This window comes from Heterodontus francisci, chromosome 1 (genome assembly GCF_036365525.1).
Source record: "Heterodontus francisci isolate sHetFra1 chromosome 1, sHetFra1.hap1, whole genome shotgun sequence".
NCBI classification, from domain to species: domain Eukaryota; kingdom Metazoa; phylum Chordata; class Chondrichthyes; order Heterodontiformes; family Heterodontidae; genus Heterodontus; species Heterodontus francisci.
In genome coordinates, this window is record NC_090371.1 from 113,267,539 (window position 1) to 113,293,821 (window position 26,283).

Here is a 26,283-nt window from a genome sequence, read left to right on the forward strand (position 1 = left end):
CTACCACTGATATTTGTAGCCTTGTACATCTTTTCTTCCAATTTGATATCACCTTTAACTTCCTTAGTTCGTCATGGATGGTGCATCCTTCTCAGAGTCTTTCTTTCTCAATGGAATGTATCTTTATTGAGAGTTATGAAATATTTCCTAAAATGTCTGCCACTGCTTCTCTACCATCTTACCTTTTAACCTGTTTTCCCAGTCCACTTTAGCCAACTCTGTCTTCATACCCTTGTAATTGCCTTTATTTAAGTTTAAGACACTAGTTTCAGACCCAAATTTCTCGCCCTCAAATTGAATATGAGATTCTACCATGTTAAGAATACTCTTGCCTAGAGGATCCTTTACTATGAGGTCATTAATTAATCCTGTCTCATTACACATTGCCAGGTCTAAAATAGCCTGCTCCCTGGTTGGTTCAAGAATGTATTGTTTTCAGCAGCTGTCCCTAATACACTTTATGAACTCATCCTCCAGACTACCTTTGCCAATTTGATTCATCCAATCGACATGAAGATTAAAATCGTCCACAATTATTGCAATACCTTTCCTACAAGCCCCCATTATTTCTTGATCTATACTCTGTCCTACAGTGTAACTATTGTTAGGGGGCCTATTAACTATTCCCACCAGTGACTTTCCTTTGACATTTCTCATCTCCACCCAAACTGATTCCTTTGAGCCAACATCATTTCTCACTACAGTACTGATCTCATCTTTTATTAAGAGAGCTGCCCCACCTCCTTTTCCTTTCTTCCTATCTTTCCAAAATGCCCTTGAATATTTATTTCCCAGCCTTGGTCACCTTGCAACTACGTCTGTGTAACAACTACCATATCATACTCACTTATTTCCATTTGTGCTATCAATTCATCCATCTTACTACAAATGTGGTGTGCATCCAGATAAAGAGCATTTAATTCTGTCTTTTTACCATGTTTCCCTACTCTGACCTTATTTACTGGTGGACTCACATTTGTATTCTCTATCCATTCCTGTCACACTCTGGCTATCGTTACCCATATTGCAACCCAGAATATTGCCTTGTCCTTTCTTGTTAACTTTCTAAATTTCCCCTCACCTGAGTCCTCCCCAACACTATTTGGTTTAAAGCCCTCTCTTGAGCCCTAATTGTACGATTCGCCAGGACACTGGTCCCAGAGCAGTTCAGGTGAAGGTCATCCCAACAGTATAGCTCCCTCTTTCCCCAGTACTGGTACCAGTGCCCCATGAAGCAAAATCCATTTCTCCCACACCACTCTTTGAGCCAAACATTGAACTGTCTGATCTTATTTACCCTATGCCAATTTGCTCCTCGCTCAGGTAGTAATCCAGAGATTATTACCTTTGTGGTTCTGCTTTTTAATTTACTGGTTTGGCAAGAGGCAAGGGTTTTTCCCACTGTTTTCCATGGTGTTAAATCAGTGTGTGATACATCGCATGCACAAGGTAAGTAAGATACTGTAGATGATTCCAGTTAAAAGTTGATGGTATAAGTCATAATTGGCAGAAATTTTTGCTTTAAAAAATATTTCAGCCATCAGCCAGGAAAACTCCAAATATCGTTTTGGGTCAAATACTTAAAGAAAAATCAGAGCAAACAAGCTTTGGAAGTCTGCAGAGTAATTGGAAGGAACAGGCTGAATTTCACTTTCACACGGAATGTATCGAGCTGAATCTAACTTTTTACAAGATAATGTAATATCGTTTGGCTCAGAGGAAACCCATTGGTACTGCAATTGGCTTTGGTGATATTTGTATCGTCATGCATGCATCATGAAGAAGCTGGAAGCTATGGAAATACACAACCAAATCTTGTTCAGGATTTTCCATTTCTGCATCGGCTATACCACAATTTTCTTCCATTCATTTTAATGGATCACAGAAATTTACAGACTGGTGAGCACAGAAACAGAAAATTTGGCCCTTGGATTTTATCCAGTATGTTTACTCCACCTCCAAGATCTCTGTAAGATTGCAAGACGTAGAGTCTCAACAGAGTAATAAATTGCAGTACACTGTCTGATATCTTCATACTGGGCAGCAGTGGAGAAACAGGAGGCTTTTGCTACTTTGGGCTCAAGGTTCTTTAAAATTGAACATTTTATGAAAATTAAGGCAGGGTCATCCTGTCCTGCATTTTCTGGTGGTTTGCTTCCATAGTGCAATGCCATCACTGTATGCCTATAATAAAACAGATTATAAGCAACCAGACTTCCTGAACTGCAGGTCAAAATTTCTTTAATCTGATGTGTTCCTTCCAATGGAGTTTAGAGGCCTTGCTGTCCCCTCAATGATGCCTCAGACGAGGCCTGTTTCAGAAGACATCAGTTCACTAAGAAGGCATAGAAGGAACTCTGTCTTCCAACGAGTTGTGGTAAATGGTTCTTTTTCAGACTGGAGGATGATTGAATGTTGGTGTTCCCCAAGGGTCACTGCTGAAACGACTGCTTTTTTCATACGTATATATAGCTAACTTGGATATTGGAATACAGAGTAAAATTTCAAAATTTGCTGATGATGCCAAACTTGGAGGTATGACCAACAGTGAGGATGATACCAATCGACTGCAACAGGACATAAAGAAGCACAACGGGCAGACAAATAGCAGATGGAATTTAATACAGAGAAGTGTGAGGTGATGCATTCGGCAGAAGGGATAGGCAGAGGAAATACTTCATAATGGCACAGTTCTAATACGTGTGCAGGAACAGAGAGACCTGGGGTTTCATGTGCATAGATCTTTGAAGGTGGCAGGACATATTGAGAGAGTGGTAAGCAAAGCATATGGGATCTTGGGCTTCATAAATAAAGGTATTGAGTACAAAGCAGGGAAGTTATGCTGAACTTTTATAATGCTCCGGTTAGGCCACAACTGGAGCATTGCGTCCATTTTTGGTCACCACACTTCAGGAAGGATGTGAGGGTCCTTGAGACGGTGCAGAGGAGATTTACCAGAATGGTTCCAGGAATGAGGAATTTTAGCTACAAGGTTAGGTTGGAGAAGCTGGGCGGTTCTCCTTGGAGCAAAGGAGATTGAGGGGAGATTTGATAGAGGTGTACAAGCTTATGACATGTTTAGATGAGGTGGACAAAGAAAAGCTGTTCCCATTAGCTGATCATGCAAGGCCTAGGGGACACAAATGTAAGTTTTTGGGCCAAGAGATGCAGAGGGAGTGTGAGGTCAAATTTTTTTACGCAATGTGTAGTTATGACCTGGTATTTGCTGCCTATGAGGGTGGTGGAAGCAGAGATGATGAATGATTTCAAAAGAAAATTGTGTGGGCACTTAAGGGAAATAAACTTACATGGCTACGGGGATAAAGTTTGGAAATGGGATAGACTGAATTGCTCTACAGAGAGCTAGCATGGACTCGATGGACCAAATGGCCTCCTTCAGTGCCACAATGTCTCTATGACAATGCAAATCGACCTTCACACAAACTTTAGAACCCTGGACTTCACATGACAATGTAGCTTGATTCTTTGCATTTATGGGCGCTTCTTTTTTCCACTTTGCCTCTCTGTGTTGTCTTTAAAACTGCAGTGAGGTGATATATGAGCACTGGAAACATTTGTGATGCTTGGCAGTGCTGCGGTATCATGAGCTTCTTGGGACTGAGATGGCCTTCATGTCAAAGGTTTCTGAGGCCTCTTCAACAGGCTGCAACATCAATGCAAGTGATTGGGCATCCTGGTCCTGTATCCTGCCACTAACATTTTTTTTATTCATTCATGGGATGTGGGCATCGCTGGCTGGGCCAGCATTTACTGCCCATCCCTAATTGCCCTTGAGAAGGTGGTGGTGAGCTGCCTTCTTGAACCGCTGCAGTCCTTGGGGTGTAAGTACACCAACAGTGCTGTTAGGAAGGGAATTACAAGATTTTGACCCAGCGACAGTGAAGGAATGGCAATATAGTTCCAAGTCAGGATGGTGTGTGGCTTGGAGGGGAACTTGTAGGTGGTGGTGTTCCCATGCATTGTCCTTCTAGGTGGTAGAGGTCACGGGTTTGGAAGGTGCTGTCGATGAAGCCTTGCTGAGTTGCTGCAGTGCATTTTGTAGATGGTACACACTGCTGCCACTGTGCATCGGTAGTGAAGAGAGTGAATGTTGAAGGTGGTGGATGGGGTGCCAATCAAGCGGGCTGCTTTGTCCTGGATAGTGTTGAGCTTCTTGAGTGTTGTTGGAGCTGCACCCATCCAGGCAAGTGGAGAGTATTCCATCACACTTCTGACTTGTGCCTTGTAGATGGTTGACAGGCTTTGGGGAGTCAGGAGGTGGGTTACTCACTGCAGAATTAACAGCCTCTGACCTGCTCTTGACACCACAGTATTTATGTGGCTGGTCCAGTTCAGTTTCTGGTCAACGGTAAACCTCAGGATGCTGATAGTGGGGGATTCAGCGATGGTAATGCCATTGAACATCAAGGGGAGATGATTAGATTCTCTCTTGTTTGAGATGGTCATTGCCTGGCACTTGTGTGGCATGAATGTTACTTGCCACTTATCAGCCCAAGCCTGGATGTTGTCCAGGTCTTGTGGCATTTCTGCATGGAATTCCTCAGTATCTGAGGAGTTGTGAATGGTACTGAACATTGTGCAATCATCAGCGAACATCCCCACTTCTGACCTTATGATGGAGGGAAGGTCATCAATGAAGCAGCTGAAGATGGTTGGGCCTAAGACACCACCCTGAGGATCTCCTGCAGTGATGTCCTGGGACTGAGATGATTGACCTCCAACAACCACAACCATCTTCCTTTGTGCTAGGTATGACTCCAACCAGCAGAGAGTTTTCCCCCTGATTCCCATTGACACCAGTTTTGCTAGGGCTCCTTGATGCCACACTCGGTCAAATGCTGCCTTGATGTAAAGGGCAGTCACTTTCACCTCACCTCTGGAGTTCAGCTCTTTTTTCCACGTTTGGACCAAGGCTGTAATGAGGTCAGGAACTGAGTGGTCCCGGCAGAACACAAATTAAGCAGGTTATTGCTTAAGCAAGTGCCGCTTGACAGCGCAATCGACGACCCCTTCCATCACATTGCTGATGATTGAGGGTAGGCTGATAGGACGGTAATTGGTCATGTTCGATTTGTCCTACTTTTTGTTGATAGGACATACTTGGGAAATTTTCCACATTGCTAGTGTAGTCGCTGTACTAGAACCGCTTGGCAAGGGGTGCAACTAGTTCTGGAGCACAAGTCTTCACCACTATTGCTGGAATGTTGTCAGGGCCCATAGCCTTTGCAGTATCCTGTGCCTTCAGCCACTTCTTAATATCAAGTGGAGTGAATCAGATTGGCTGAACATCTGTGATGCTGGGTACCTCAGGAGGAGGCTGAGATGGATCATCCATCAGCACTTCTGGCTGAAGATGGATGCAAATGCTTCAGCCTTGACTTTTGCACTGATGTGCTGGGCTCCCCCATCATTGAGGATGGGGATATTTGTGGAGCCTCCTCCTGTTAGCTGTTTAATTGTCCACCACCATTCACAACTGGATTTGGCAAGACTGCAGAGCTTAGATCAGATCCGTTGGTTGTGGGATCGCTTAGCCCTGTCTATTGCATGCTGCTTCTGCTGTTTGGCATGCAAGTAGTCCTGTGTTGTAGTTTCACCAGGCTGACACCTCATTTTGAGGTATGCCTGGTGCAGTTTCTGCACTCATGATTGAACCATGGTTGATCCCCCATCTTGATGGTAATGGTAGAGTGGGGGATATGCCGGGCCACGTGGTTACAGATTGTGGTTGAATACAATTCTGCTGCTGCTGATGGCCCACATGGAGGCCCAGTTTTCAGTTGCTAGATCTGTTCCAAATCTATCCCATTTAGCACAGTGGTAGTACCATACAACACAATGGTGGGTACCGTCAATGTGAAGACTGGGACTTTGACTCTACAAGGATTGTGCTGTGGTCAATCCTACCACTACTGTCATGAACAGATATATCTGCCACAGGTGGATTGGGAGGATGAGGTCAAATAGGTTTTTCCCTCACCACCTGCTGCAGACCCAGTTTATCAGCTATGTCCTTTAGGACACAGCCAGTAGTTGTGCTACCAAGCCACTCTTGGTGATGGACATTGAAGTCCCCCACCTAGAGTACATTCTGTGTCTTTGCTACCCTCAGTGCTTCTCCATGTTCTTCCAATTGGTGGATTCATCAATCCACCTGTCACAGCTGTATCTATGACAGTATTGGTAGGAGTGACCACTGCACAGTCCTTGTGGAGATGAAGTCCTGTCTTCACATTGATGGTGGGGCGTGTCAATAGGTAATAATCAGCAGGAGGCTTCCTTGCCCTTATTTGGCCTGATGCCATGAGACCTCAGGGGGTCTGGAGTCAATGTTGAGGACTTCCAGGGCAGCCACCTCCCGACTGTATACCATTGTGCTGCCACTGAGACAGGACATACCCCGGGATGGGGAATTCTGAGCCATTGTCTGTAAGGTATGGTTCCGTGGGTATGACTATATCAGGCTGTTACTTGACAAGTCTGTGGGACAGCTCTCCTAATTTTGGCACAAGCCCCCAGATGTTAGTAAGGAGGACTGCACAGGGTCGATAGGGCTGGGTTTGCCATGTCCAATGCCTAGGTCGATGCCAGGTGGTCAGTCCAGTTTCATTCCTTTTTTTAGGCTTTGTAGTGGTTTGATACAACTGAGTGTCTTGCTAAGCCATTTCTGTGAACAGATTTTACAACAATTGATGGTAGTTTCACGGTCACCATTAGACTAGCTTTTAATTCCAGATTTTTTTTTTATTAATTGAATTCAAATTTCACCATCTGCTGTGGTGGAATATGAACCCATGCCCCTAGCATTTAGTCTAGGTCACTGGTTTATTAATCCAGTGGCATTACCACCATGCCACCACCTCCCCATCCATCAGATCCATCAGATCAGGCATTGGAAGGACTGGCTAGAAAGCTCACATGAGTCGTCATTGGAGGGAGATTAGTGTAATGAAGGTAGACTCTAATTAGAGAGGATAGTGCTATGAATGGGGACTCTAGCTATGTGATTTGCGTTGGATCCTGGATCTGAGTGCCTCTCAGCTGTCCTCTCAATTACACAGTGTCAATATCTGAACTGGTGGTTGTCCATGTAAAATCAAGAAAGAGTGTTTCTCCTTTATCACTGTGTTCCTGCTCTTCCAACTCTTGTTTTTCCACCACTGTCTGGCCAGATTGCAGTTCCTCAGTAGCTGAAAGGAGAAAGGCACAAGGGTAGAGTTATGGTGAGGGGAGCGGGTGGGGAAAAGCAACAGCTGCATTCTTACACCATCTGCACCTTGTAAATCAGAAGAGGTTGTGAGATGAGGGGGAAAGTGGGATGTGAGAAGGAGGATTAGGTATGAGGATGTGTCATTTCAATGGTTTCAGCCCCAACACTGGCCGTGGCCTCAGCGATGGGCACTCCTATGGCTCAAAGCAGTGGTGAAAGAGCAGGAAGACAGTGATAAAGGGGAAACACTGTTACTCAATTTCACCTTCACTCAGATACTGACACTATGTAACTGAGAGGACAGCTGAGAGGCACGAACATCCAGGATCCAAATCAATTCGCACAGCTCAAATCCCTCTTCATGATACTATTCTCTCTTCTTAGAGTCCACCTGTCTCCTCCATGGGGATAAGGACATGCAGCCGCATTGGCCCCTGCCAGTTAGGTGCTGCTGCCTCTGGTTATGTGCTATCCTGTCCTGCAAGAGAGGGGGAGGTGTGTCAGTGAATGTTGTGTAGTATGTTTGGGTGATGTGGCTATTATGGTTGAATAGCTGGCAATGTGTAAAAACTGTGAAATGTGAGGCTGTGCAAAGTGTGGGAGGGTGATGCGAAGCTATGCATGTTAGGTATGAGTTGTGATTGGTAGAGACTGTTGGCAGGTGAGCGAAGGGGGTCTGATGCATTAAGCAGTATGTGAGACCAGTGGTGTAGTTAGTGGAATATGGCATTTGAAGATACATTGACTGACTTCTTGCGGCATTTCATCCAGATCCTTGGGGCTAGACCCCTGCCATTGACCACCACAGCTGTTTGGTCCCACTGCCTTTGCACAGTTTGTCTGTAGAATCTTCTGGCCTCCTGTGGATAGAGGACCTGCCTCTTCCTCTCCACCTCCTCCCCCAAGGCCTCCAGTGCAGTCTCAGAGAAACTTGGAGTATGCTCTCACCCCCTGTTGCAACACAATTCACTCTCTTCTTTCTGCTCAGACTCTCTTCATTAACAGTTCCAGCTCCTACTTCAGCCAGAATGCACCTCTCCTTTAAGAGATGCAGGCTGGCTTTTAGTAGTGCAAGCTAACTTTAAGTGGGGCTCACCTCACGCAAACTTGGGCCCCCTCCTGAGGCGTGCAGCCACCCAGCATCATATTTAGCACCGGCTGCACACAGCAATCATGCATATTAGGAGGCAGCACAAAGTTAGTGTGCTGCTTGCATTGTTAGCAATTCTTGCAGAGTTAATTGCATATTATGATCCCTTGGCCTGTTTTCAGGGGTTATCAAATTATTCCCCTGTGATCCTAAGACAGCAGTGCCATCTGCTGTTTGTGAAAATTAGGCATTTGAATTCCTGCAGGGCAGTGCTGGTTTACGAGATTAATTTCCAGGGTGAAGTTGCTAGGGATGTTGCACAAAAATGAAATGAGTGAAATACAGCTGATGTTTCCTACCTGAAAATTCAAAGTGGAAATACTTATTTAAATATTTAAATATGCAGGCTTTATTCATGAGGTTTCCATTTGTCTCCCTCACTGGCTCCGAGTGTTTGTAGAGCAGTTTGACCAGCCTTACAATAGGCATTGACTTCTTCTTCCCCTTCTTTTCTGTCGCTCCAACTTGCTTTTGAAACTTATTTGGATGTTATTCTTGAGACTGTTGTGCAGTCAAATACTATGAAAACTTGGATGAAGTTTTCCCATTGGCAGCTGTCACGACATTTTGCAAACATTTTGGAATGAAGGCTTGAATTCTGTTCTGTCATCTAATAATCACAGTCTGGGATCAGACATGATCTTCTATGACAGATATGGCCAATAGTGGCTTCGACTTTCCTGTCTCTAACACCGATATTGGTGCACAATAAAAGGTAAATGCAAATCGTGGGTCAGTATTTGTACCTACTCCCTGATCCCTTGTGAATCAGGCACACCTACCTCCAGTTACTCAGACTCAAGATATTGCTTCTCGTTGACTGTGCTTGGAAAATGGGGAAAATAGCATGTCTGGAAATGTGGACTTTCTTGTACTATTAACACCAAATATAAATTTAGGTTGTGATAAAAAGCAAAAATGTGATTAATAGGCATCTGAAACAAAAACAGCAAAGGTCCAGAGTGAAGATTCCACCCCAGGTTTCATAGTTATTGACCACATAGAAAGCTCAAGAATTATGTCTGAATAAGTTTTTGACACTTTTTTTTACATCAGAGGTTAGCAATAGCCTTTGGAAAAAAGACAGTAGCATTGAATGAGAAATAACTTAATTGGGAAGAAAGATTGTGCTGATCTCACAAAGACAACAATAGTGCTGTGGAGAGAATCAGCAGAAACTAGGTAACAGGCAGAACGGAGGGGGCATTTTAGAGATGTGCAGCCTCATTTTAACAGTAACATCTACTGATTAATGAATGATCCCTTGCTGAATTTGGACAAGACTCTACCCACCATGCAAATTTCACCAGAAAAATTGAATGCAGGGCAGTGCAAGGTGCTGACTTCGTCAAGTTGGCCTCTTAGGAGAGACAAAAATTTCCAGCCACTGGCAATTCTTTGAGTGTTTTTTGCCAATATACACATCTTGCTTCATTTTGCTGCACATGTAAGTTGGCTTTGCTCAGTAGTCATCCATTGTTACATTTTTATTTTTTTCCTTGTCAAGACTTTTGCTTTATTATTTTTGGTTGCTGCTAGCTTTGATGTTGTGCATTACAACGTAGTGAGGATGGGAATTCCTTTGGGGATTCCAATCTATCACATTATTGAGATGAAGAGGAATTTTCAAGGAGGCCAATAAATGCAGATACAAAGCTACCTGACATGATTTTGAACAAACCCATCACCACCTCAGGATCTGCATTTATAGACTCCTCCACACATAATTTGATATATCAGAAGAGACCCGCCTTCACAGCCTCTGCTTCACAAGATAGCTTGTCACAGACTTGTATCATCTACTGTCCAACAAACTGCAGATAACAATTAGGAATGGTATTTTCTGAGGATGCTGAGGCTAAGAATGTGTATAAAAGGTCATTATTTGCTCACAATATTTCTAATAGGAATATCCAAAGGGTGACATTGGATTTTGTGCACCCCAACTAACTGTGCTGTGCATCAAGTTCTTTAGGGAAGCTTTACCTGTGCTATCACAAAGTTCAAAACCATGGGCCAATATAATCCCATTTTTGAAAATTTGGATAATCAGGGCTTAGCTATAAGGATATTCAACTTAAGGAGTAACTATTTCGTGAAAATAATTTACATTGATTGTTATAAGTAAACCTAACTTTATCCTTTTGGTAAAAAACTTCAGCAACAATGAAAAGTAAACTGAGAATGGTTTTATGGGCCTGAATTTTACCGCCCCCCCCCCCACCCCCCCACCCGCCAAAAAAGCGGGCTGGTGGCGGGGGTGGGGGTAAAATGGAGTGAGAGGCTGGGGAACCCCTTCTCGACCCGCTCCCGCCTCCGTTGTCAATTTACACAGGGTGGTGGTGGCAAGAAAGGGCCCACCTACCCCAGGCAAATCAAGGTCCTTAAGTGGCCAATTATCTGCTTCTTAAGGGCCTCTGACTGCCGCCACAGATATTTTACCTTTGGCTGTCAGGCGGCTGAGGCCTCAGAAAAAAAGCCTGATAAAACTAGGCAGTGTTCTGGTGGGCTGGGAGGGGGCCCTCCTGATCGGGCGCCGCTGTGCCCCACAGAGGGCTTCCCCCAAAGCCCAAACCGCACCCAATGCGCAACACGCCCGTCCGTGTTGGCCCTGGCAAAGCCCCAAAACTTACCTTTTTTCCAGGGTCGTCCGTCATCTTCTTCCTGCAGCTGATTGGCCAGCAGCTCCATTAGATGGGACTTCCTACCTCAGTGAGGTGCAAGTTCTGCCCAAGACCAATTAAGGGCCTGGGGAGCGTAAAATCTGGTCTGGATTCCCAGGCCCGCAGAGAGGGCCTCGCCACCGACTTTTCGGCTGGTGGACAGATTCCCCCCGCACCCACCCCCCACCGCCCCCAACCACCCACCATAAAATTCGGGCATTGTAGTCCAATGCAAGTTCATGAAAAATTGAAAGCTATAACTTTGAGTATTTTTGTGAAATAAACTATCCATCATACCAGTACTTTAATTAAGATTTCCATTAAAAATTGTCAGAGGTAGAACAGAAGGCACTTACATTCTGGGAGAGCAGTGGAGAGGAGCGGACCTACAGGAAGAACATGGAATGGGGAGCAGATAAATAGAGCCCGAAGATCATGGCTTAGAGCACTTACCTTCCAGGAGAACAGTGGAGGGAGGTCCAGGCACGCCAGAGCTTGAAAACAAAGTGAAAAGTGACGTCACAGGAAATCTGCAAGGTGATTGGTTGGCGAATAAATGCTGTTAGGGAATAACTCTAAATAGCTGAGTTAGTACACTACTGTTAGCTTAATAATAAGGAACAAGTGAGTAGCTGCTTTTTTTTGAGTAAAGTTTATTTTAACTAGTGAACTGTATTGATTTGTAGTAGGATTTAACAGTACTGGTAAAGTTTTATTAATAATTCTAAGCTGTTGTAGTATTGGTAAGGCTTTTTTTAGCAGTAGCCAGGGGTCAACTAATAAATAAAGGAATTGCAGGGTTGCTTCAACCTTGAGAGTGCACTGCCTGTGCAATGTGGGAGCTCCAGGATGCTCCCCGCATCCAGAAGAATGTTTGTGTGGGAGGTGTTGTCGATAGAAGCAGCTTAAGCTCCGGGTTTTGGAACTTGAGTGGCAGCTGGCGACACTGCGGTGCATTCATGAGGATGAGAGCTACATGGATAACACGTTTATAGATGTGGTCACACCACAGCTTAAGAGTATGCAGGGAGAGAGGGAATGGGTGACCATCAGAAAGTCAAAAAAAAAATCAGACAGGTAGTGCAGGATACCCCTGAGTGCATCTCACTCTCCAACAGGTATTCAGTTCTGAATACTGAGGGAAATGATGCTTCACCTGGGGAGTGCAGCCAGAGCCAAATCCATGGCACCACGGGTGGCTCAACTGCACAGTGGGTAGGGAAGACTGGAAGAGCCATAGTGATGGGTGATTCAATTGTCAGGGGAACAGACAGGTGTTTCTGTGGCCACAGACATGAATCAAGGATGGTGTGTTGCCTCCCTGGTGTCAGGGTCAAGGATGTCACTGAATGGCTGCAGAACATCCTGAAGGGGGAGGGTGAACAGCCAGCCGTTGTGATCCACATCGGAACCAACGACATAGGTAGAAAGAGGGATGTGGTCTTGCAGTCAGAATTTAGGGAGCTAGGTAAGGAATTGGCAAGCAGGACCTCAAAGGTAGTAATCTCCAGATTACTCCCAGTGTCATGCGCAATTGAGTATAGAAATAGAAGGATAAGACAGATAAATGCATGGCTGGAAAGATGGTACAGGGAGGATGGCTTCAGATTCCTGGGTCATTGGGACTGGCTCTGGGGGAGATGGAGCCTGTACAGGCTGGACGGGTTGCACCTGAACAGAGCCGGGACTGAGTTCCTTGCGGGACGTTTTGCTAGTGCTGTTGGGGAGGGTTTAAACTAGTTTGGAAGGGGGGGTGGGGACCTGAGGGTAGACTCAGTTGGAACAAAATTAGAAATTAAAATGGAAGGTGGAAAATTAATGGAGAGTCTGGAAGACAGAGGAAACGAGGGTTAGAAAATAAAAAAAAGAGTTTGGCAGTGCTCAAGGGCATCTATTTCAATGCAAGGAGTATAGCAAATAAAGCAGATGAGCTGAGGGCACAGATAGACACGTGGCAGTATGATATCATAGTTACTACAGAAACATGGCTTAAGGAGGGACAGGGATGGCAGCTCAACGTTCCTGATTACAGGGTTTTCAGACATGATAGGGAGGGGGATAAGAAAGGAGGGGAGTGGTAATTTTGGTCAATGAAACAATTACAGCTGTGAGGAGGGATGATATGTAGGAAGGTTTGTCAAATGAGGTCATATAGATTGAGCTAAGGAACAAAAAAGGGGCAATCACACTGTTGGGAGTGTACTATAGACCCCCAAACAGTCAGAGGGAGATAGAAGAGCAGATATGTAGGCAAATCTCTGAGAAGAACAAGAACAATAGGGCAGTAATAGTAGGGGATTTTAAATCCCCTAATATTAACTGGGATAGTTTTAGTATGAAAGGAATTGAGGAAACAGAATTCTTGAGGTGCATTCAGGAGAACTTTTTTGCCCAGTATGTAGCAATCCAACAAGAGAGAGCACAGTTTAAGACTTCGTTTTAGGAAATGAAGATGGGGAAGTGGCAGTGGGAGAGCATTTTGGTGGTAGTGGTCATAATTCAGTCAGTTTTAACATAATTATGGAAAAGGATAGAGATAGAACAGGAGTTAGAGTTCTCAACTGGGGCAAGGCCAATTTTACTAAACTGAGGAGTGATTTAGCGAAAGTGGATTGGAAACAGCTACTGTAAGGTAAATCAGTGTCACAGCAGTGGGAGGCATTCAAAGGGGAGATTCAAGGGATTCAGGGTAAACATGTTCCCACAAAGAAAAAGGGTGAGGCGGCCAAATCTAGAGCGCCATGGATGTCAAAGAGCCTAGAGGGTAAGATAAGGCAGTAAAGGAAAGCTTATGTCCGACACAGAGAACTCAATACTACAGAAAGCCGCGAGGAGTATAGAAAGTGGAGAGGTGAAATCAAAAAGAAAATTAGGAAAGCAAAGAGAGGGCATGAAAGAATATTGGCAAGCAAAATCAAAGTGAACCCAAAGATGTTTTAGCAATACATTAAGAGTAAGAGGATAACTAAGGAGAGAGTAGGGCCCATAAAAGACCAAAAAGGTAACCTATGTGTAGGAGCGGAAGATATTGCTATGTTTCTTAATGAATAGTTTGCGTCTGTCTTCACAAAAGAGGGGGACAATGCAGATATTGTAGTTAAGGAGGAAGAGTGTGATGTATTGGATGTGATAAACATAGGAAGAGAGGGAGTATTAATGGGATTAGCCTCCTTGAAAGTTGATAAATCACCAGGGCCAGATGAAATGTATCCCAGGCTGTTAAAAGAAGCAGGAGAGGAAATAGCAGAGGGTCTGACCATCATTTTCCCATCCTCACTAAATACAGGTGTGGTGCCGGAGGATTGGAGAATTGTTAATGTTGTACCTCTGTTTAAAAAGGGAGCAAAGGATAGATCGAATAATTACAGGCCAGTCAGTCTATCCACAGTAGTGGGCAAATTATTGGAATCTATTCTGAGAGACAAGATAAACTGTCACTTAGAAAGACATGGGTTAATCAAGGATAGTTATCATGGATTTGTTAAGGGAAGATCTTGTTTGACCAACTTGATCGAATTTTTTGAAGTAGTAACAAGGAAGAAAAATTAGGGTAGTGCAGTTGATGTGGTCTACATGGATTTTTGCAAGGCTTTTGACAAGGTCCCACATGGCAGACTGGTTAAAAAAATAAAAGCCCATGGGATTCAGGGAAATGCAGCAAGGTGGATACAAAATTGCCTCAGTGGCAGGGAAAAAAGAGTAATTGTTGATGGCTGTTTTAGCGACTGGAGGGCTGTTTCCAGTGGCGTTCCGCAGGGCTCAGTACTGGGTCCCTTGTTTTTGGTGGTGTATATAAACCATTTGGACGTAAATATAGGGGGCATGATCAAGAATTTTGCGGACAACACAAAGATTGGCTGTGTGGTAGATAGCGAGCAGGATACCTGTAGGCTGCAGGAAGATATTGATGGTCTGGTCAGATGTGCAGAAAAGTGGCAAATGGAATTCAACTTGGAGAAGTGTGAGGTGATGCATTTGGGGAGGTCAAACAAGGCAAAGGAATACATGATTAATAGGAAAATACTGAGAAATGTAGAGGAGGTAAGGGACCTTGGAATGAATGTCCACAGATCCCTGAAGGTAGCAGGACAGGTCGATAAGGTGGTTAAGAAGGCATCTGGAATCCTTTCCTTTATTAGTTGAGGTATAGAATACAAGAGCAGGGAGGTTATGCTGGAACTGTATAACTTATTAGTTTGGCCACAACTTGAGTACTGTGTGCAGTTCTGGTCACCTCATTACAGAAAGGATGTAATTGCATGAGAGAGGGTACAGAGGAGATTTACAAGGATGTTGCCAGGACTGGAAAAATACAGCTATGAGGAAAGATTGGATAGGCTGGCTTTATTCTCCTTGGAACAGAGAAGACTGAGGGGAGATCAGATTGAAATGTCCAAAAATTTGAGGGGCCTGGATAGAGTGGAGTTGAAGGGTCTATTTACCTTAGCAGAGAGGTCAGTGATGAGAGGGCATAGATTTAAAGTGATTGGTAGAAAAATTAGAGGGGAGATGGGGAAACCTTTCTCACCCAGAGAGTGGTGATGGTCTGGAACTCACTGCCTGAAAGGGTAGTTGAGGCAGAGACCCTCAACTCATTCAAAAAGAGTTTGGATATGCACCTCAAGTGCCGTAAGCTGCAGGGCTATGGACCAAATGCTTGAAGGTGGGATTAGAATAGGTGGATAATTTTTCGGCCAGCACAGGCATGATGGGCCAAGTGGGCTCTTTCTGTGCCTTAAACTTTCTATGATTCTATTATTCTAGAAGCTCGAATTGCCATCTGAAAACCAGGTGCTTGCATTTCAAAACAGCATGCTCAAATTTCTAGGTATGGCATGTATTCAAACTGTTCAAGGCAATGAATTTATTTGGTATTGTGACGGAAATCACACCTGCCAAATGGGAACCTATTAATTTTGTCATATGAGACACTGCTTGAAACTTTTTTTACTGAATATTGCAACAAATTTGTTTTAAAAAACAGCAGAGCTGAGCGGCTGAAAACATGATTGCACATTTGCATTCCGAGAGATATGAATGGAGAAACAATGGGGGTGCTCCTGATTCAATTACCAAGATTGGTCTGGACAATAGTGATGATCAACATCCTTTGACTGTGTAAGAGCCAAAACTCCACCCTCCCTCCCACCTCCACCCCACCAAGTGTGTCTGGACAGCTTTGAAATCAACAACCTTCCCAGAAGCTGCTGTTTCAAAACACATGACCTACCTGCTGGTAAGACTGGAGCTTTTTTGAATTGTGCTTCACAGAAAGGAATCAGACTGCAATTTGAACTAAAGGAAAAAGACTGCAACTGGACTGACAGAAGTCTCTCTCTCTCTCTTCTCTCTCTCTCTAGCAAAGTCCCAGGGAAACCAGGGTGGCAGCTTAAGCCTCAAGACTTCAGAATTTTACAGGTGACCACCAAGAAGACAATTGAAATCTCCCTTCGGCCTTCTGGAACTAGAGAAACAAGTCTGGGATTGTGCACGTGGCCCCAGCGAGGATCCCCAGACCTTAACTCGAATCATTAAAGACACAAAAGGCAGTACCTGTATTCCATTTATTGCCAACTCTACTTCAACCCCCCCCAACTCTTTCTTCCCCTCTATCTATTTGTGTGTGTCTCTCTCATATGCATGCGAGCATGGTTGTGTCACGTATTTTAGTACTTTTAACTGAGTTAGAGTGATAAGGCTAATAAACATAAATCTTACTTGTTTAAACCAAAGAAAACCTGTCTGATTAGTTCATTTGCAATTACAATTAGAGTGCAGTGAGCAAGGGCTCACTGAGGTGGTCAGCTAAAAATCACTGTGTTTTAAAAGGTAAACCCTGTTACAGCCAAACCAGGAAAGGGGCAAGAGGGGAGCCTGAGACCCCTTCCTCACCTGGTCATAACAGGTGAAATGTGCAGATTTCCCGAGAAATGTGCAGATTTCAAAATATAGTGAATAGTTTTAAGCAGAAATAGACTACAAAAAAGCTTGCATTTATACTGCATCTTTAATGGAGTAAAACATCCCAGTTTCACCAATGTATAGGATCATTACTATGAAGACAAGGCTGCTGAACTCTGAACCTTTTAAACTCCCTGCTCACGAATACTGCTTTTTAAAGATTACCTGCTACACTACAATCTTTAAACCTGTTTGGGATCAAGGGTCCATAAATCAAAATCAAGGTTTAATTACCTAATGTTATGCCCAAGCCTTATTTTTCCTCATCCTAAATATGTCCGGTCTGCTTTTCCTGTTAGAAGTTTAATAATTAAGCCTTATCCTTTCAACATATTTAACCAAGCCTTCTGATGGTCTTCAATAAGAATTCTTTCCCGATGAAGTGTGGTGTCAGCTAAGTGCTGAACTCCTGAAGTTTCCCTTCATTTGGCTGAATGGGTTTAATATGTCCATGATCAAATTGAACATGGGTTCTAGGGGCAATGCCTGATGAGCTGAAAAGATTTTGCATCTTTCATACTTTCTTATGTTTTTACCTGACAACTGAAATTTTCCACACTTTATTTTTTTGTGCCCTGCATTTCATTGACAATATGCTATTCTCAACTAGAAAGACCTTGAACCTGAATGTTAAAATCTCAGCCACAAGCTTAGAAATTACTATTGGTGATATTAGTGGATGAATACTTAACTTGCTCATGTGAAATTCTTGTCTTATGATAGTGTGATGATTTTGATGATTTTGGTGTCACACACCTCCTGTGAAACAGTGCCTATTTTCCAGCAGAGAATGAGAAGATCATAGAGGTGTGGCATTGAATGGGACTTTCCCAGCTTGTGCAGTTCGGTTATGAATCTGACCTTGCAGGGTGCCCTTCTGTTCCCTTGGTGGTCTATTGCCTTCTCGATCTCCAGTGATGAGGGTTCTTCATCTAACTCATCCATGACAGGAAGTTGCAGAAGAGCATCAAGCGCAGACTGGGAGATGTCCGACTCACAGGAGTACAACTCACAGTAGTGTTCAGCCCAACAGGACATCTGTTTAATTCTGTCGGTGAGTACCTTACCAAGTGCTGACTTCAGGGGAGCAAATTTGGTGTTGGCAGGACCAAGTGCCCTCTTGATCAATTTGTACATAGCTTGTAGATTTCCTTTGTCACATGTAGTTTAGATTGCTTGACATTAGCTGATCCAGTGTTTGTTTTTACCCTATCTCCCTCTCCTTTGCACAGCTGTCTTGGCTACTTTCAGGTTGTGCAGTGTCTTAGCTGTTGGGTTTATGTTGTGCATCATGTTGCCTTTGTTTTCTGCATCAATGACAGATGTCATTTCAGCTGAGTAGGTCTCAAACCAGCCCTTGTTGTGGGTTCTGCCTTTACCAAATGATGCTTCTGCTGCTTCATAGATGATTGAGCTTAGTCACTCCAAGCTTCATCAATGCCGGCTTTGGTGCTTCCCGTTAAGTCTTTGGTGGGTTCGCTAGCGTTCTAGCGACAGCGCAATGTGCTGGTATTTGGTATCATTGCTTGTGCAAGGGATGTTGATATGTGACGCACCATCACATTTGGAGCTGTGGAACTATCGGGGTGCAACTTCACTCTGATGCTGATAAAAAAGTGGTCGGTGTTGCAATTGCACTCTGGTAGGTGCGGGTGTGAAGAACACAGGGCAGATCGCACCTCTGTGTAATGATTAGGTCTAGTTGGTGCCAATGTTCAAAACTTGGGTGATGCCATGATACCTGTCGGTGATATTTGCCCTGGAGGAAGGTGTTGGTGATGTAGAGTTCATTCAGGGCACAAAGCTCAAGAGGTAGTGTCTGTTATTGTTGATCTTGCACAACTTAGGTAGCTCCTAGGCAGTCAGCTCCCTCGGGAGCTCCTCACTGTTCACCTCTATGCAGGACTACATTGGAAAAATGTAAGACACTGCTTCCATCTATAATATTCTACCTTTTTTTCTGATCTGTGAGCAGAGGTATTAGCATATTTCAAATAAATGGGTTAGTGCCTAACTGAAAATAGAGGTCAGACAAATGCCATGAAAACATACTAAATGTTTGTCTTGTCATGTTTCCAACTAATTTTAATATAGCAGCTGATAGTAACAATTTGTAAACTTCAATGTCTACCAGGCGAATTTGTTCAGACTGCCTCATATACAAATTATTTGTTCTCAGTAAATGATAGATAGGCTTCCTTCTTTTCTATGTAACAGAGGTACTTTTCCTCGTCTGCTACTGCATATATAACTGTGTTATTGTAATATTATAACTGTCATTAAAGCAAACCACAATACACTGTTGTCAGGCAAACCACCACCTGCCAAGACTGAGGCACACATGATTTCACCACATGAACATTAAAACTTAAAAATGCAAGCCCCTGACTGGAAATACATTTGCATAGTAACGAGCAGAGTTGGAACAAGGGACAAAGGACCACGCCCTGACCCATTCAACCAACAATGGACTTTTGATTACCAGACATTGAAGGTGGGGGGAGCTAGCATTCCAGGCTGACTGCTAAGGTAACAGAATCCACAAACACAGAAGAAGTGATCAGACTAGTTTTAGTCACATGACTAGCTGGCTATTGAGATTTGAACTTCCAACGAAGGATTTGAACACAGAAAGCTCCTGGCTCCTGGTTTCAGAAGGCCTCTCTCCTGCCTGCTCATCTCTCAGGGAACTGAATTTTGTGAAAACATGTGAACCTCAGAGAAAAAAGTGTCCTACACGATCAAGGTTTAAGAATACTGAGCCCCAACGAAAAGCAAGACTACCTGCAATCAAGTGAGCTTGAAGCACAGTAAACAAGAAACTCTTCTGAAATTGCCTCAAACCCCTCTCTACTATATTTTCCCCTTCTCTTTTCTGTCCCTATTTGCATGTGTATATCGCGTGTGCACGCTAGCACGTGGGCGTGCCATATATCCATAGGCGTAAACCATATTAGAGTTTAAGTAAGTTTAATAAATTTCATTTTTCTTTTTTAAACTGAATAAAGCCTGTTTATGCTCATTTATTTGCCTTATAATTGGAAAATTTTGAACAAGTTTTCACAAGGGGGGAGCTCAAAACATAGTGTGTTTAAGATAAAAACCTATTACAATAAGACCAGATGAAAACAGTAACAGACCCCTCAACACCTTTCTCACCTGGTCGTAACACTGTATTTGTTAATGCAACAAATATTCTCGGGATGAAGTATTTATTTAACTTTTTTAAAATAGCTACCAAGTTTGTTCAAAAACGACATAATTATACCACTATTGGGGATTAAAAATAATATATATGTTATTAAAATAAAGACTGGCAACATATTGCAATATCTTAGTTCAAACAATGTTAAGATTATAAACCAGTAATTAACATATTTTCTTTCAAGATACCAAGTGCACAATATCTTGCTTGGATCAGTGACCAGAACATCACCGTCCTAGACAATAAACCATTAAAAAAATCCCTGCAGAAAATGATAGAAGAAAATTAATGTTGCCTGCAATTAATGACAACAAGGCAGGGGAATAGTACTTGAAGATGGTCTTCTTGTCATAACCCTCCGCTTGCATGCTTGTTAGTCTTTGGAGGTCACCTGATATTCCAGAATTTTTTTTTATTCGTTTATGGGATGTGGGCTTCGCTGGCTATGTCAGCATTTATTGCCCATCCCTAATTGCCCTGTATTAATGGCTACATGTTCATAGCTTATAGTGTCAGATTTGAAAGGTTGTATGAGATTGTACAGACAATCAGAGAGCCTTAAAGAGCTTGTTGGATGGAAAACAAGGTATCATATGAAATAAAAACAAAGCAACTTGGAAAACATAGCTGTTCACGAATCTGACAAAGAATGGCAAGATACTGTTTCAGGTAAGGATATTTTATTAGAACTCGCCTCGTGTCACTTAACTCTGTAACTTGGTCTCAATTTCCATGCGAGTTCTACTGGGTCGCTGCAGCATGGTAAAGAGCAGAACTTCCGCCTGTTTCCTATAAAGTCAATCATGCAAAGGTACTTCAGCCAGGGCAGCTCTCGGGATAGTGACACCCTATGCTGTGACTTCCTGCATTTCCATCCAAGAGGGGTGCAAGTGGGCCCCACTAGGGAGGTAGACTCGACCCGAACAATAAGGTAAGTTTTTTTAAATTCTCTATCAGCCCCTTTATACAAGGGACTAAGGGGAAACTTTGTGGGGTTTCTGGGTGTGAGGGCGGGTTTCTGATGGGCAGCTGATGTTGGATTTTCTTCTGTCTGAGACAGGTCTTGGAGATGTGCCATTAGTGACTTAGGTGCAAGCTGGCCCAATGTTAATGAGGTGGCCTCCCACTCATCCAGCATAAACCAGCAGGGCCAGTGTAAAGGTGCACCAGTAGGGTGGTGGTGAGGGTGGGGCGGTGGCAGCAGCATCATACTGTAACTATCAGAATCACATCCTGTGGATTTTCAGGCACTCTAACCATGACGTCACATCCTTCAAAGGCATTCAAAATGAAAATTTGGCCTCAAATCTGTCACATCTCAAAAGTGGTGAGATATCTTCAGTATCCAGAAAGTGTGTATACTATTTTTAACATTTAGTCAGTTGTATGAAATATTACTCAGTAAATGTGATGTATTCACAGTAATGGATGAACCCCTGTAGCAGGATAGTAAACATCAGAAACCATGGGCTGAATTCTGGCACGTACCGGTAAGTCCCACCACTGGGGCTGAAGGCAGGAGGTGACCCTGCTTCAATGGGCAGTATATTGTCAGTGGCGGCCAATTAAGAGGCCGCCGCCAGGGCCGCCATCTAATTAAGGACAGTGGCCTGCCCCAAGAGCTGCTGGCTCAATCAGAGGGCTGGCAGCTCAGCAGCACCACTGCTAGCAGTGGCCATTGCTGAGGCCACAGATCCAGGGAGAGGGCGCCTCAACAGTGGAGTGCCCTCAAAGAGAGTTGAGGCAGGTTGAGAGAAGCTGTGGCCCCAGCAGCCAGGTCCCGGTGACGGGGGATATGGGATGGTTGCAGAGCACAAGCAGCACTGTTGCCACAAGGGCAGCTATTGCCACCAGTGGGCCCCTCAGTGGGCCATGGAGTGCCCCTAAAAAAGGTCCTCCCCACCCCTCGAAGACAGCTGGGAGGCTGCCAGGTTTCATTGGGTAATCTCCCCATGCAGCAGTGGGCCCTCACAACGCGGGCCAAATGCCCACAGAGTTGGAATTTGACACTTAGCTGGCCATTTAAGTGGCTCAAATTGGCCATCCGGTGGACGTCCGAGCCACCATTTTCTGCTGCTGACAATATGGCATGGAGGCGGGAAGACACGAGCTTCCCTCCTGACGCCTTCCCCTGCCATTATGCCACCCCTTCCAAAGGGCCAGGAAAATTCAGCCCATATTCCAGATCCTGGCCTACCTACCTGTGAGAAACAGCCACAGAAAGTGCCAGTTCTGATGATAGGTCACTGACCTGAAATGTTAAATCTACTTCTCTTTCCACAATCGCCGCCTGACCTGCTGTGTATTTCCAGCTTCACAGTTTTTCTTTTGATCTTCATGGTGTTTGAATGAAACTGAGCGATAATTAGCGGAGAAAATTCCTGAAGCTTAAAGCTCCAGAAACAATCATGAGGAAGAAGGAACTGTTTAATTAATATACGACAGTGCATGGTAAATAAAAACAAGAAATGCTGGAACCACTCAGCAGGTCTGGCAGCATCTGTGGAAAGAGAAGCAGAGTTAACGTTTCGGGTCAGTGACCCTTCATCGGAACTGACAAATATTAGAAAAGTCACAGGTTATAAGCAAGTGAGGTGGGGGTGGGGCAAGAGATAACAAAGGAGGTCTAGATTGGACCAGGCCACATAGCTGACCAAAAGGTCACGGAGCAAAGGCAAACCATATGTTAATGGTGTGTTGAAAGACAAAGCATTAGTACAGATTAGGTGTAAATACACTGAATATTGAACAGCAGCAAGTGCAAACCTGAAAAAAAACAGTGGGTAAGCAAACTGAACAAACTAAGATGAAATGAAATAAATGCAAAAAAAAAGATTGTAAAAAATGTAAAAAAAGAATGTAAAAAAAAAAGGAAGAAAAAAATAACTAAAAATGAAAGTAAAATGGGGGGCTGTCATGCTCTGAAATTATTGAACTCAATGTTCAGTCCGGCAGGTTGTAGTGTGCCTAATCAGATGAGATGCTGTTCCTCGAGCTTGCGTTGATGTTCACTGGAACACTGCTGCAATCCCAGGACAGAGATGTGAGCATGAGAGCAGGGGGGAGTGTTGAAATGGCAAGCAACCGGAAGCTCAGGGTCCTGCTTGCGGACTGAGCGGAGATGTTCCACAAAGCGGTCACCCAGTCTGCGCTTGGTCTCCCCAATGTAGAGGAGACCACACTGTGAGCAGCGAATACAGTATACTACATTGAAAGAAGTACAAGTAAATCGCTGCTTCACCTGAAAGGAGTGTTTGGGGCCTGGGATAGTGAGGAGAGAGGAGGTAAATGGGCAGGTATTACACCTCCTGCGATTGCAGGGGAAGGTGCCATGGGACGGGGACGAGGTGGTGGGGGTAATGGAGGAGTGGACCAGGGTGTCGCGGAGGGAACGATCCCTTCGGAATGCTGACAGGGGAAGGGAGGGGAAGATGCGACTGGTAGTGGCATCACACTGGAGGTGGCGGAAATGGCGGAGGATGATCCTTTGGATATGGAGGCTGGTGGGATGAAAAGTGAGGACAAGGGGAACCCTGTCACGGTTCTGGGAGGGAGGGGAAGGGGTGAGGGTAGAGGTGCAGGGAATGGGCCAGACACGGTTGAGGGCCCTGTCAACCACAGTGGGGGGAAATCCTCGGTTGAGGAAAAAGGAGGTCATATCAGAAGCACCGTCATGGAAGGTAGCATCATCAGAGCAGATGCGTCGGAGACGGAGAAACTGGGAGAATGGAATAGAGTCCTTACAGGAGGTAGGGTGTGAAGAAGTATAGTCGAGGTAGCTGTGGGAGTTGGTGGGCTTATAATGGATATTAGTAGACAACCTATCCCCAGAGATGGAGACAGAGAAGTCGAGGAAGGGAAGGGAAGTGTCAGAGATGGACCATGTAAAGGTGAGAGAAGGGTGGAAATTGGAAGCAAAGTTGATAAAGTTTTCCAGTTCGGGGCGGGAGCAGGAAACGGCACCAATACAGTCATCAATGTACCGGAAAAAGAGTTGGGGAGGGGGCCTGAGTAGGACTGGAACAAAGAATGCTCGACATATCCCACAAAAAGACAGGCATAACTAGGACCCATGCGGGTACCCATAGCAACAGCTTTTACTTGAAGGAAGTGCATGGAGTTGAAGGAGAAGTTATTCAATGTGAGAACAAGTTCAGCCAGGCGGAGGAGGGTGGTGGTGGATGGGGACTGGTTTGGCCTCTGTTCCAGGAAGAAGCGGAGAGCCCTCAAACCATCCTGGTGGGGGATGGAGGTGTAGAGCGATTGGATGTCCATAGTGAAGAGGAGTCGGTTGGGACCAGGAAACTGGAAATTGTCAAAATGACGTAGGGCGTCAGAACAGTCACGGATGTAGGTGGTAAGAGACTGGACCAGCGGAGAAAAGATAGAGTCTAGATAGGAAGAAATAAGTTCAGTGGGGCAGGAGCAGGCTGACACAATGGGTCTGCCGGGACAGTCCCGTTTGTGGATTTTGGGACGGAGGTAGAAGCTGGCTGTCCGGGGTTGTGGGACTATGAGGTTGGAAGCTGTAGAGGGAAGATCTCCAGAGGAGATAAGGTCAGTGACAGTCCTTTGGACGGTGGCTTGATGTTCGGTGGTGGGGTCATGGTCCAGAGGGAGGTGGGAAGAAGTGTCCGTGAGTTGGCGTTGAGCTTCTGCAAGGTAGAGGTCAGTACGCCATACAACAACAGCACCACCCTTGTCTGCAGGTTTGATGACCATGTTGGGGTTAGACCTGAGAGAACATGGTAAATGTAGTTTTGGGCACAGGCATAGTTGTCTTTGAAATAGGTGTTTGTTTATATGATTTTATTTTGAGACGAGCTTTATGAAAATGTTGAATTACAATTGTAAAGAGAAGAAAACGTGCGAGAATGCAATTCAAAGCTGTGACCACTGAACTGATATAAAGGCGCGGAGCGTTGTGTTTGAGTTAGTGTCTTGCTTACTTCCTTAACTTTTATCGCAATACTTGTAACTATGTTTGTCTTTCATGTGATAACACACCTGCCAGCAACGGGGAATGTCGGTGGCCTTTATCATCAAGGGTTTGCAAACCATATGGAACTGCATTTATTTTTAAGAGTGACATACAGCAAAATAAATGATTGTCACTTATTCTGATTGTATTAAGTCTGACCTCAGAAGGTTTCTGAAATATTGTCAACAAATACGCAGTCATCTGAACAAAACGTTGTTGCTAAATTTACCATTCAGAAAAGTTTAGATTTTGCCCAATAATTTTTTGTTTTTTTATTGCATTGTCTGACCACTTTAGTACCATGAGCAAGGCAGAATTATCGCGTTGGATAACTCAAGGTAGCCACTAGAGTGAAGCTATATAAAAAAAAGTAGCCACGGAAATAACAAGGTGTTGGGGCAGACACAGGCTGCAGCATTTATCAGACCGCGGGTAAAGCGACTCAGCCTTTAACAGGCGCTCTCAGTCGGACTTCACTGGGGGTGTGAAAGGAAGTAGAGAGGTGTGTTTACGTGTTACCTGGATTTGGAGCATGAAAAGTTTGAGTTAGTGTGAGTACATTTTTAAATGCACTTTCCAATATGTTTTAAATATTATTTGTGAAATCTTGCTCTTGCATTTCCCAGTAGGCATTTAAACACCCAGCATCAACACTGTCACTGCAGTTCCCCACCCCCAGGTTCAAATTGTAATGTTGAGTTGTGGTGTGCCGTGAGACCTTGTGGATGATGTAGTTTCGGTCCCTGTCAGATAGAGAGCGCATTAACCGATTGAAGTACTACAACTCCCGGAGATCACTGCGGACCCCGGTAACTAAAACACCATCACCAGGTGTTGGCCCTGCTGCTACTAACTGCAATTGTCCAGGCGGCTACTGGCCCAGGGTAACCTCTTCCAACTGTTCTCAGCAAAGTAGCCTTTACGCTGAAGCGGTTATAAAGTGGTGATGATATTTCCTTGGATTGAATTCCTTGATAACAAATGTATCTAGAGTAGAAATCAGTGTATTGTATAGACACGTGCAATATCGCAGTGAAAAAACTTTTGAATATTCCAATGTCATCTACTCAGTGAACTTTACCCCTCTCTGTC

The 26,283-nt window shown here is 44.2% G+C and overlaps 1 protein-coding gene and 1 long non-coding RNA gene across 2 annotated transcripts in view; one reads left to right on the forward strand and one right to left on the reverse strand.

Annotated features, from left to right (window-relative positions):
* LOC137371777 (uncharacterized) overlaps positions 1-26,283 on the reverse strand; it is a 45,201-nt gene that overhangs the window by 18,152 nt on the left and 766 nt on the right. The window contains exon 2 of the long non-coding RNA XR_010975285.1: positions 11,498-11,538. This is a non-coding gene — a long non-coding RNA (uncharacterized lncRNA). The remainder of the gene's footprint in view (positions 1-11,497; positions 11,539-26,283) is intronic.
* The window catches only part of mtus1b (microtubule associated tumor suppressor 1b), a 230,389-nt gene continuing 229,761 nt past the window's right edge, over positions 25,656-26,283 (forward strand). Inside the window, exon 1 of the mRNA XM_068034588.1 lies at positions 25,656-25,742. The gene's annotated coding sequence lies outside the window, so the exon portion shown is untranslated. The remainder of the gene's footprint in view (positions 25,743-26,283) is intronic.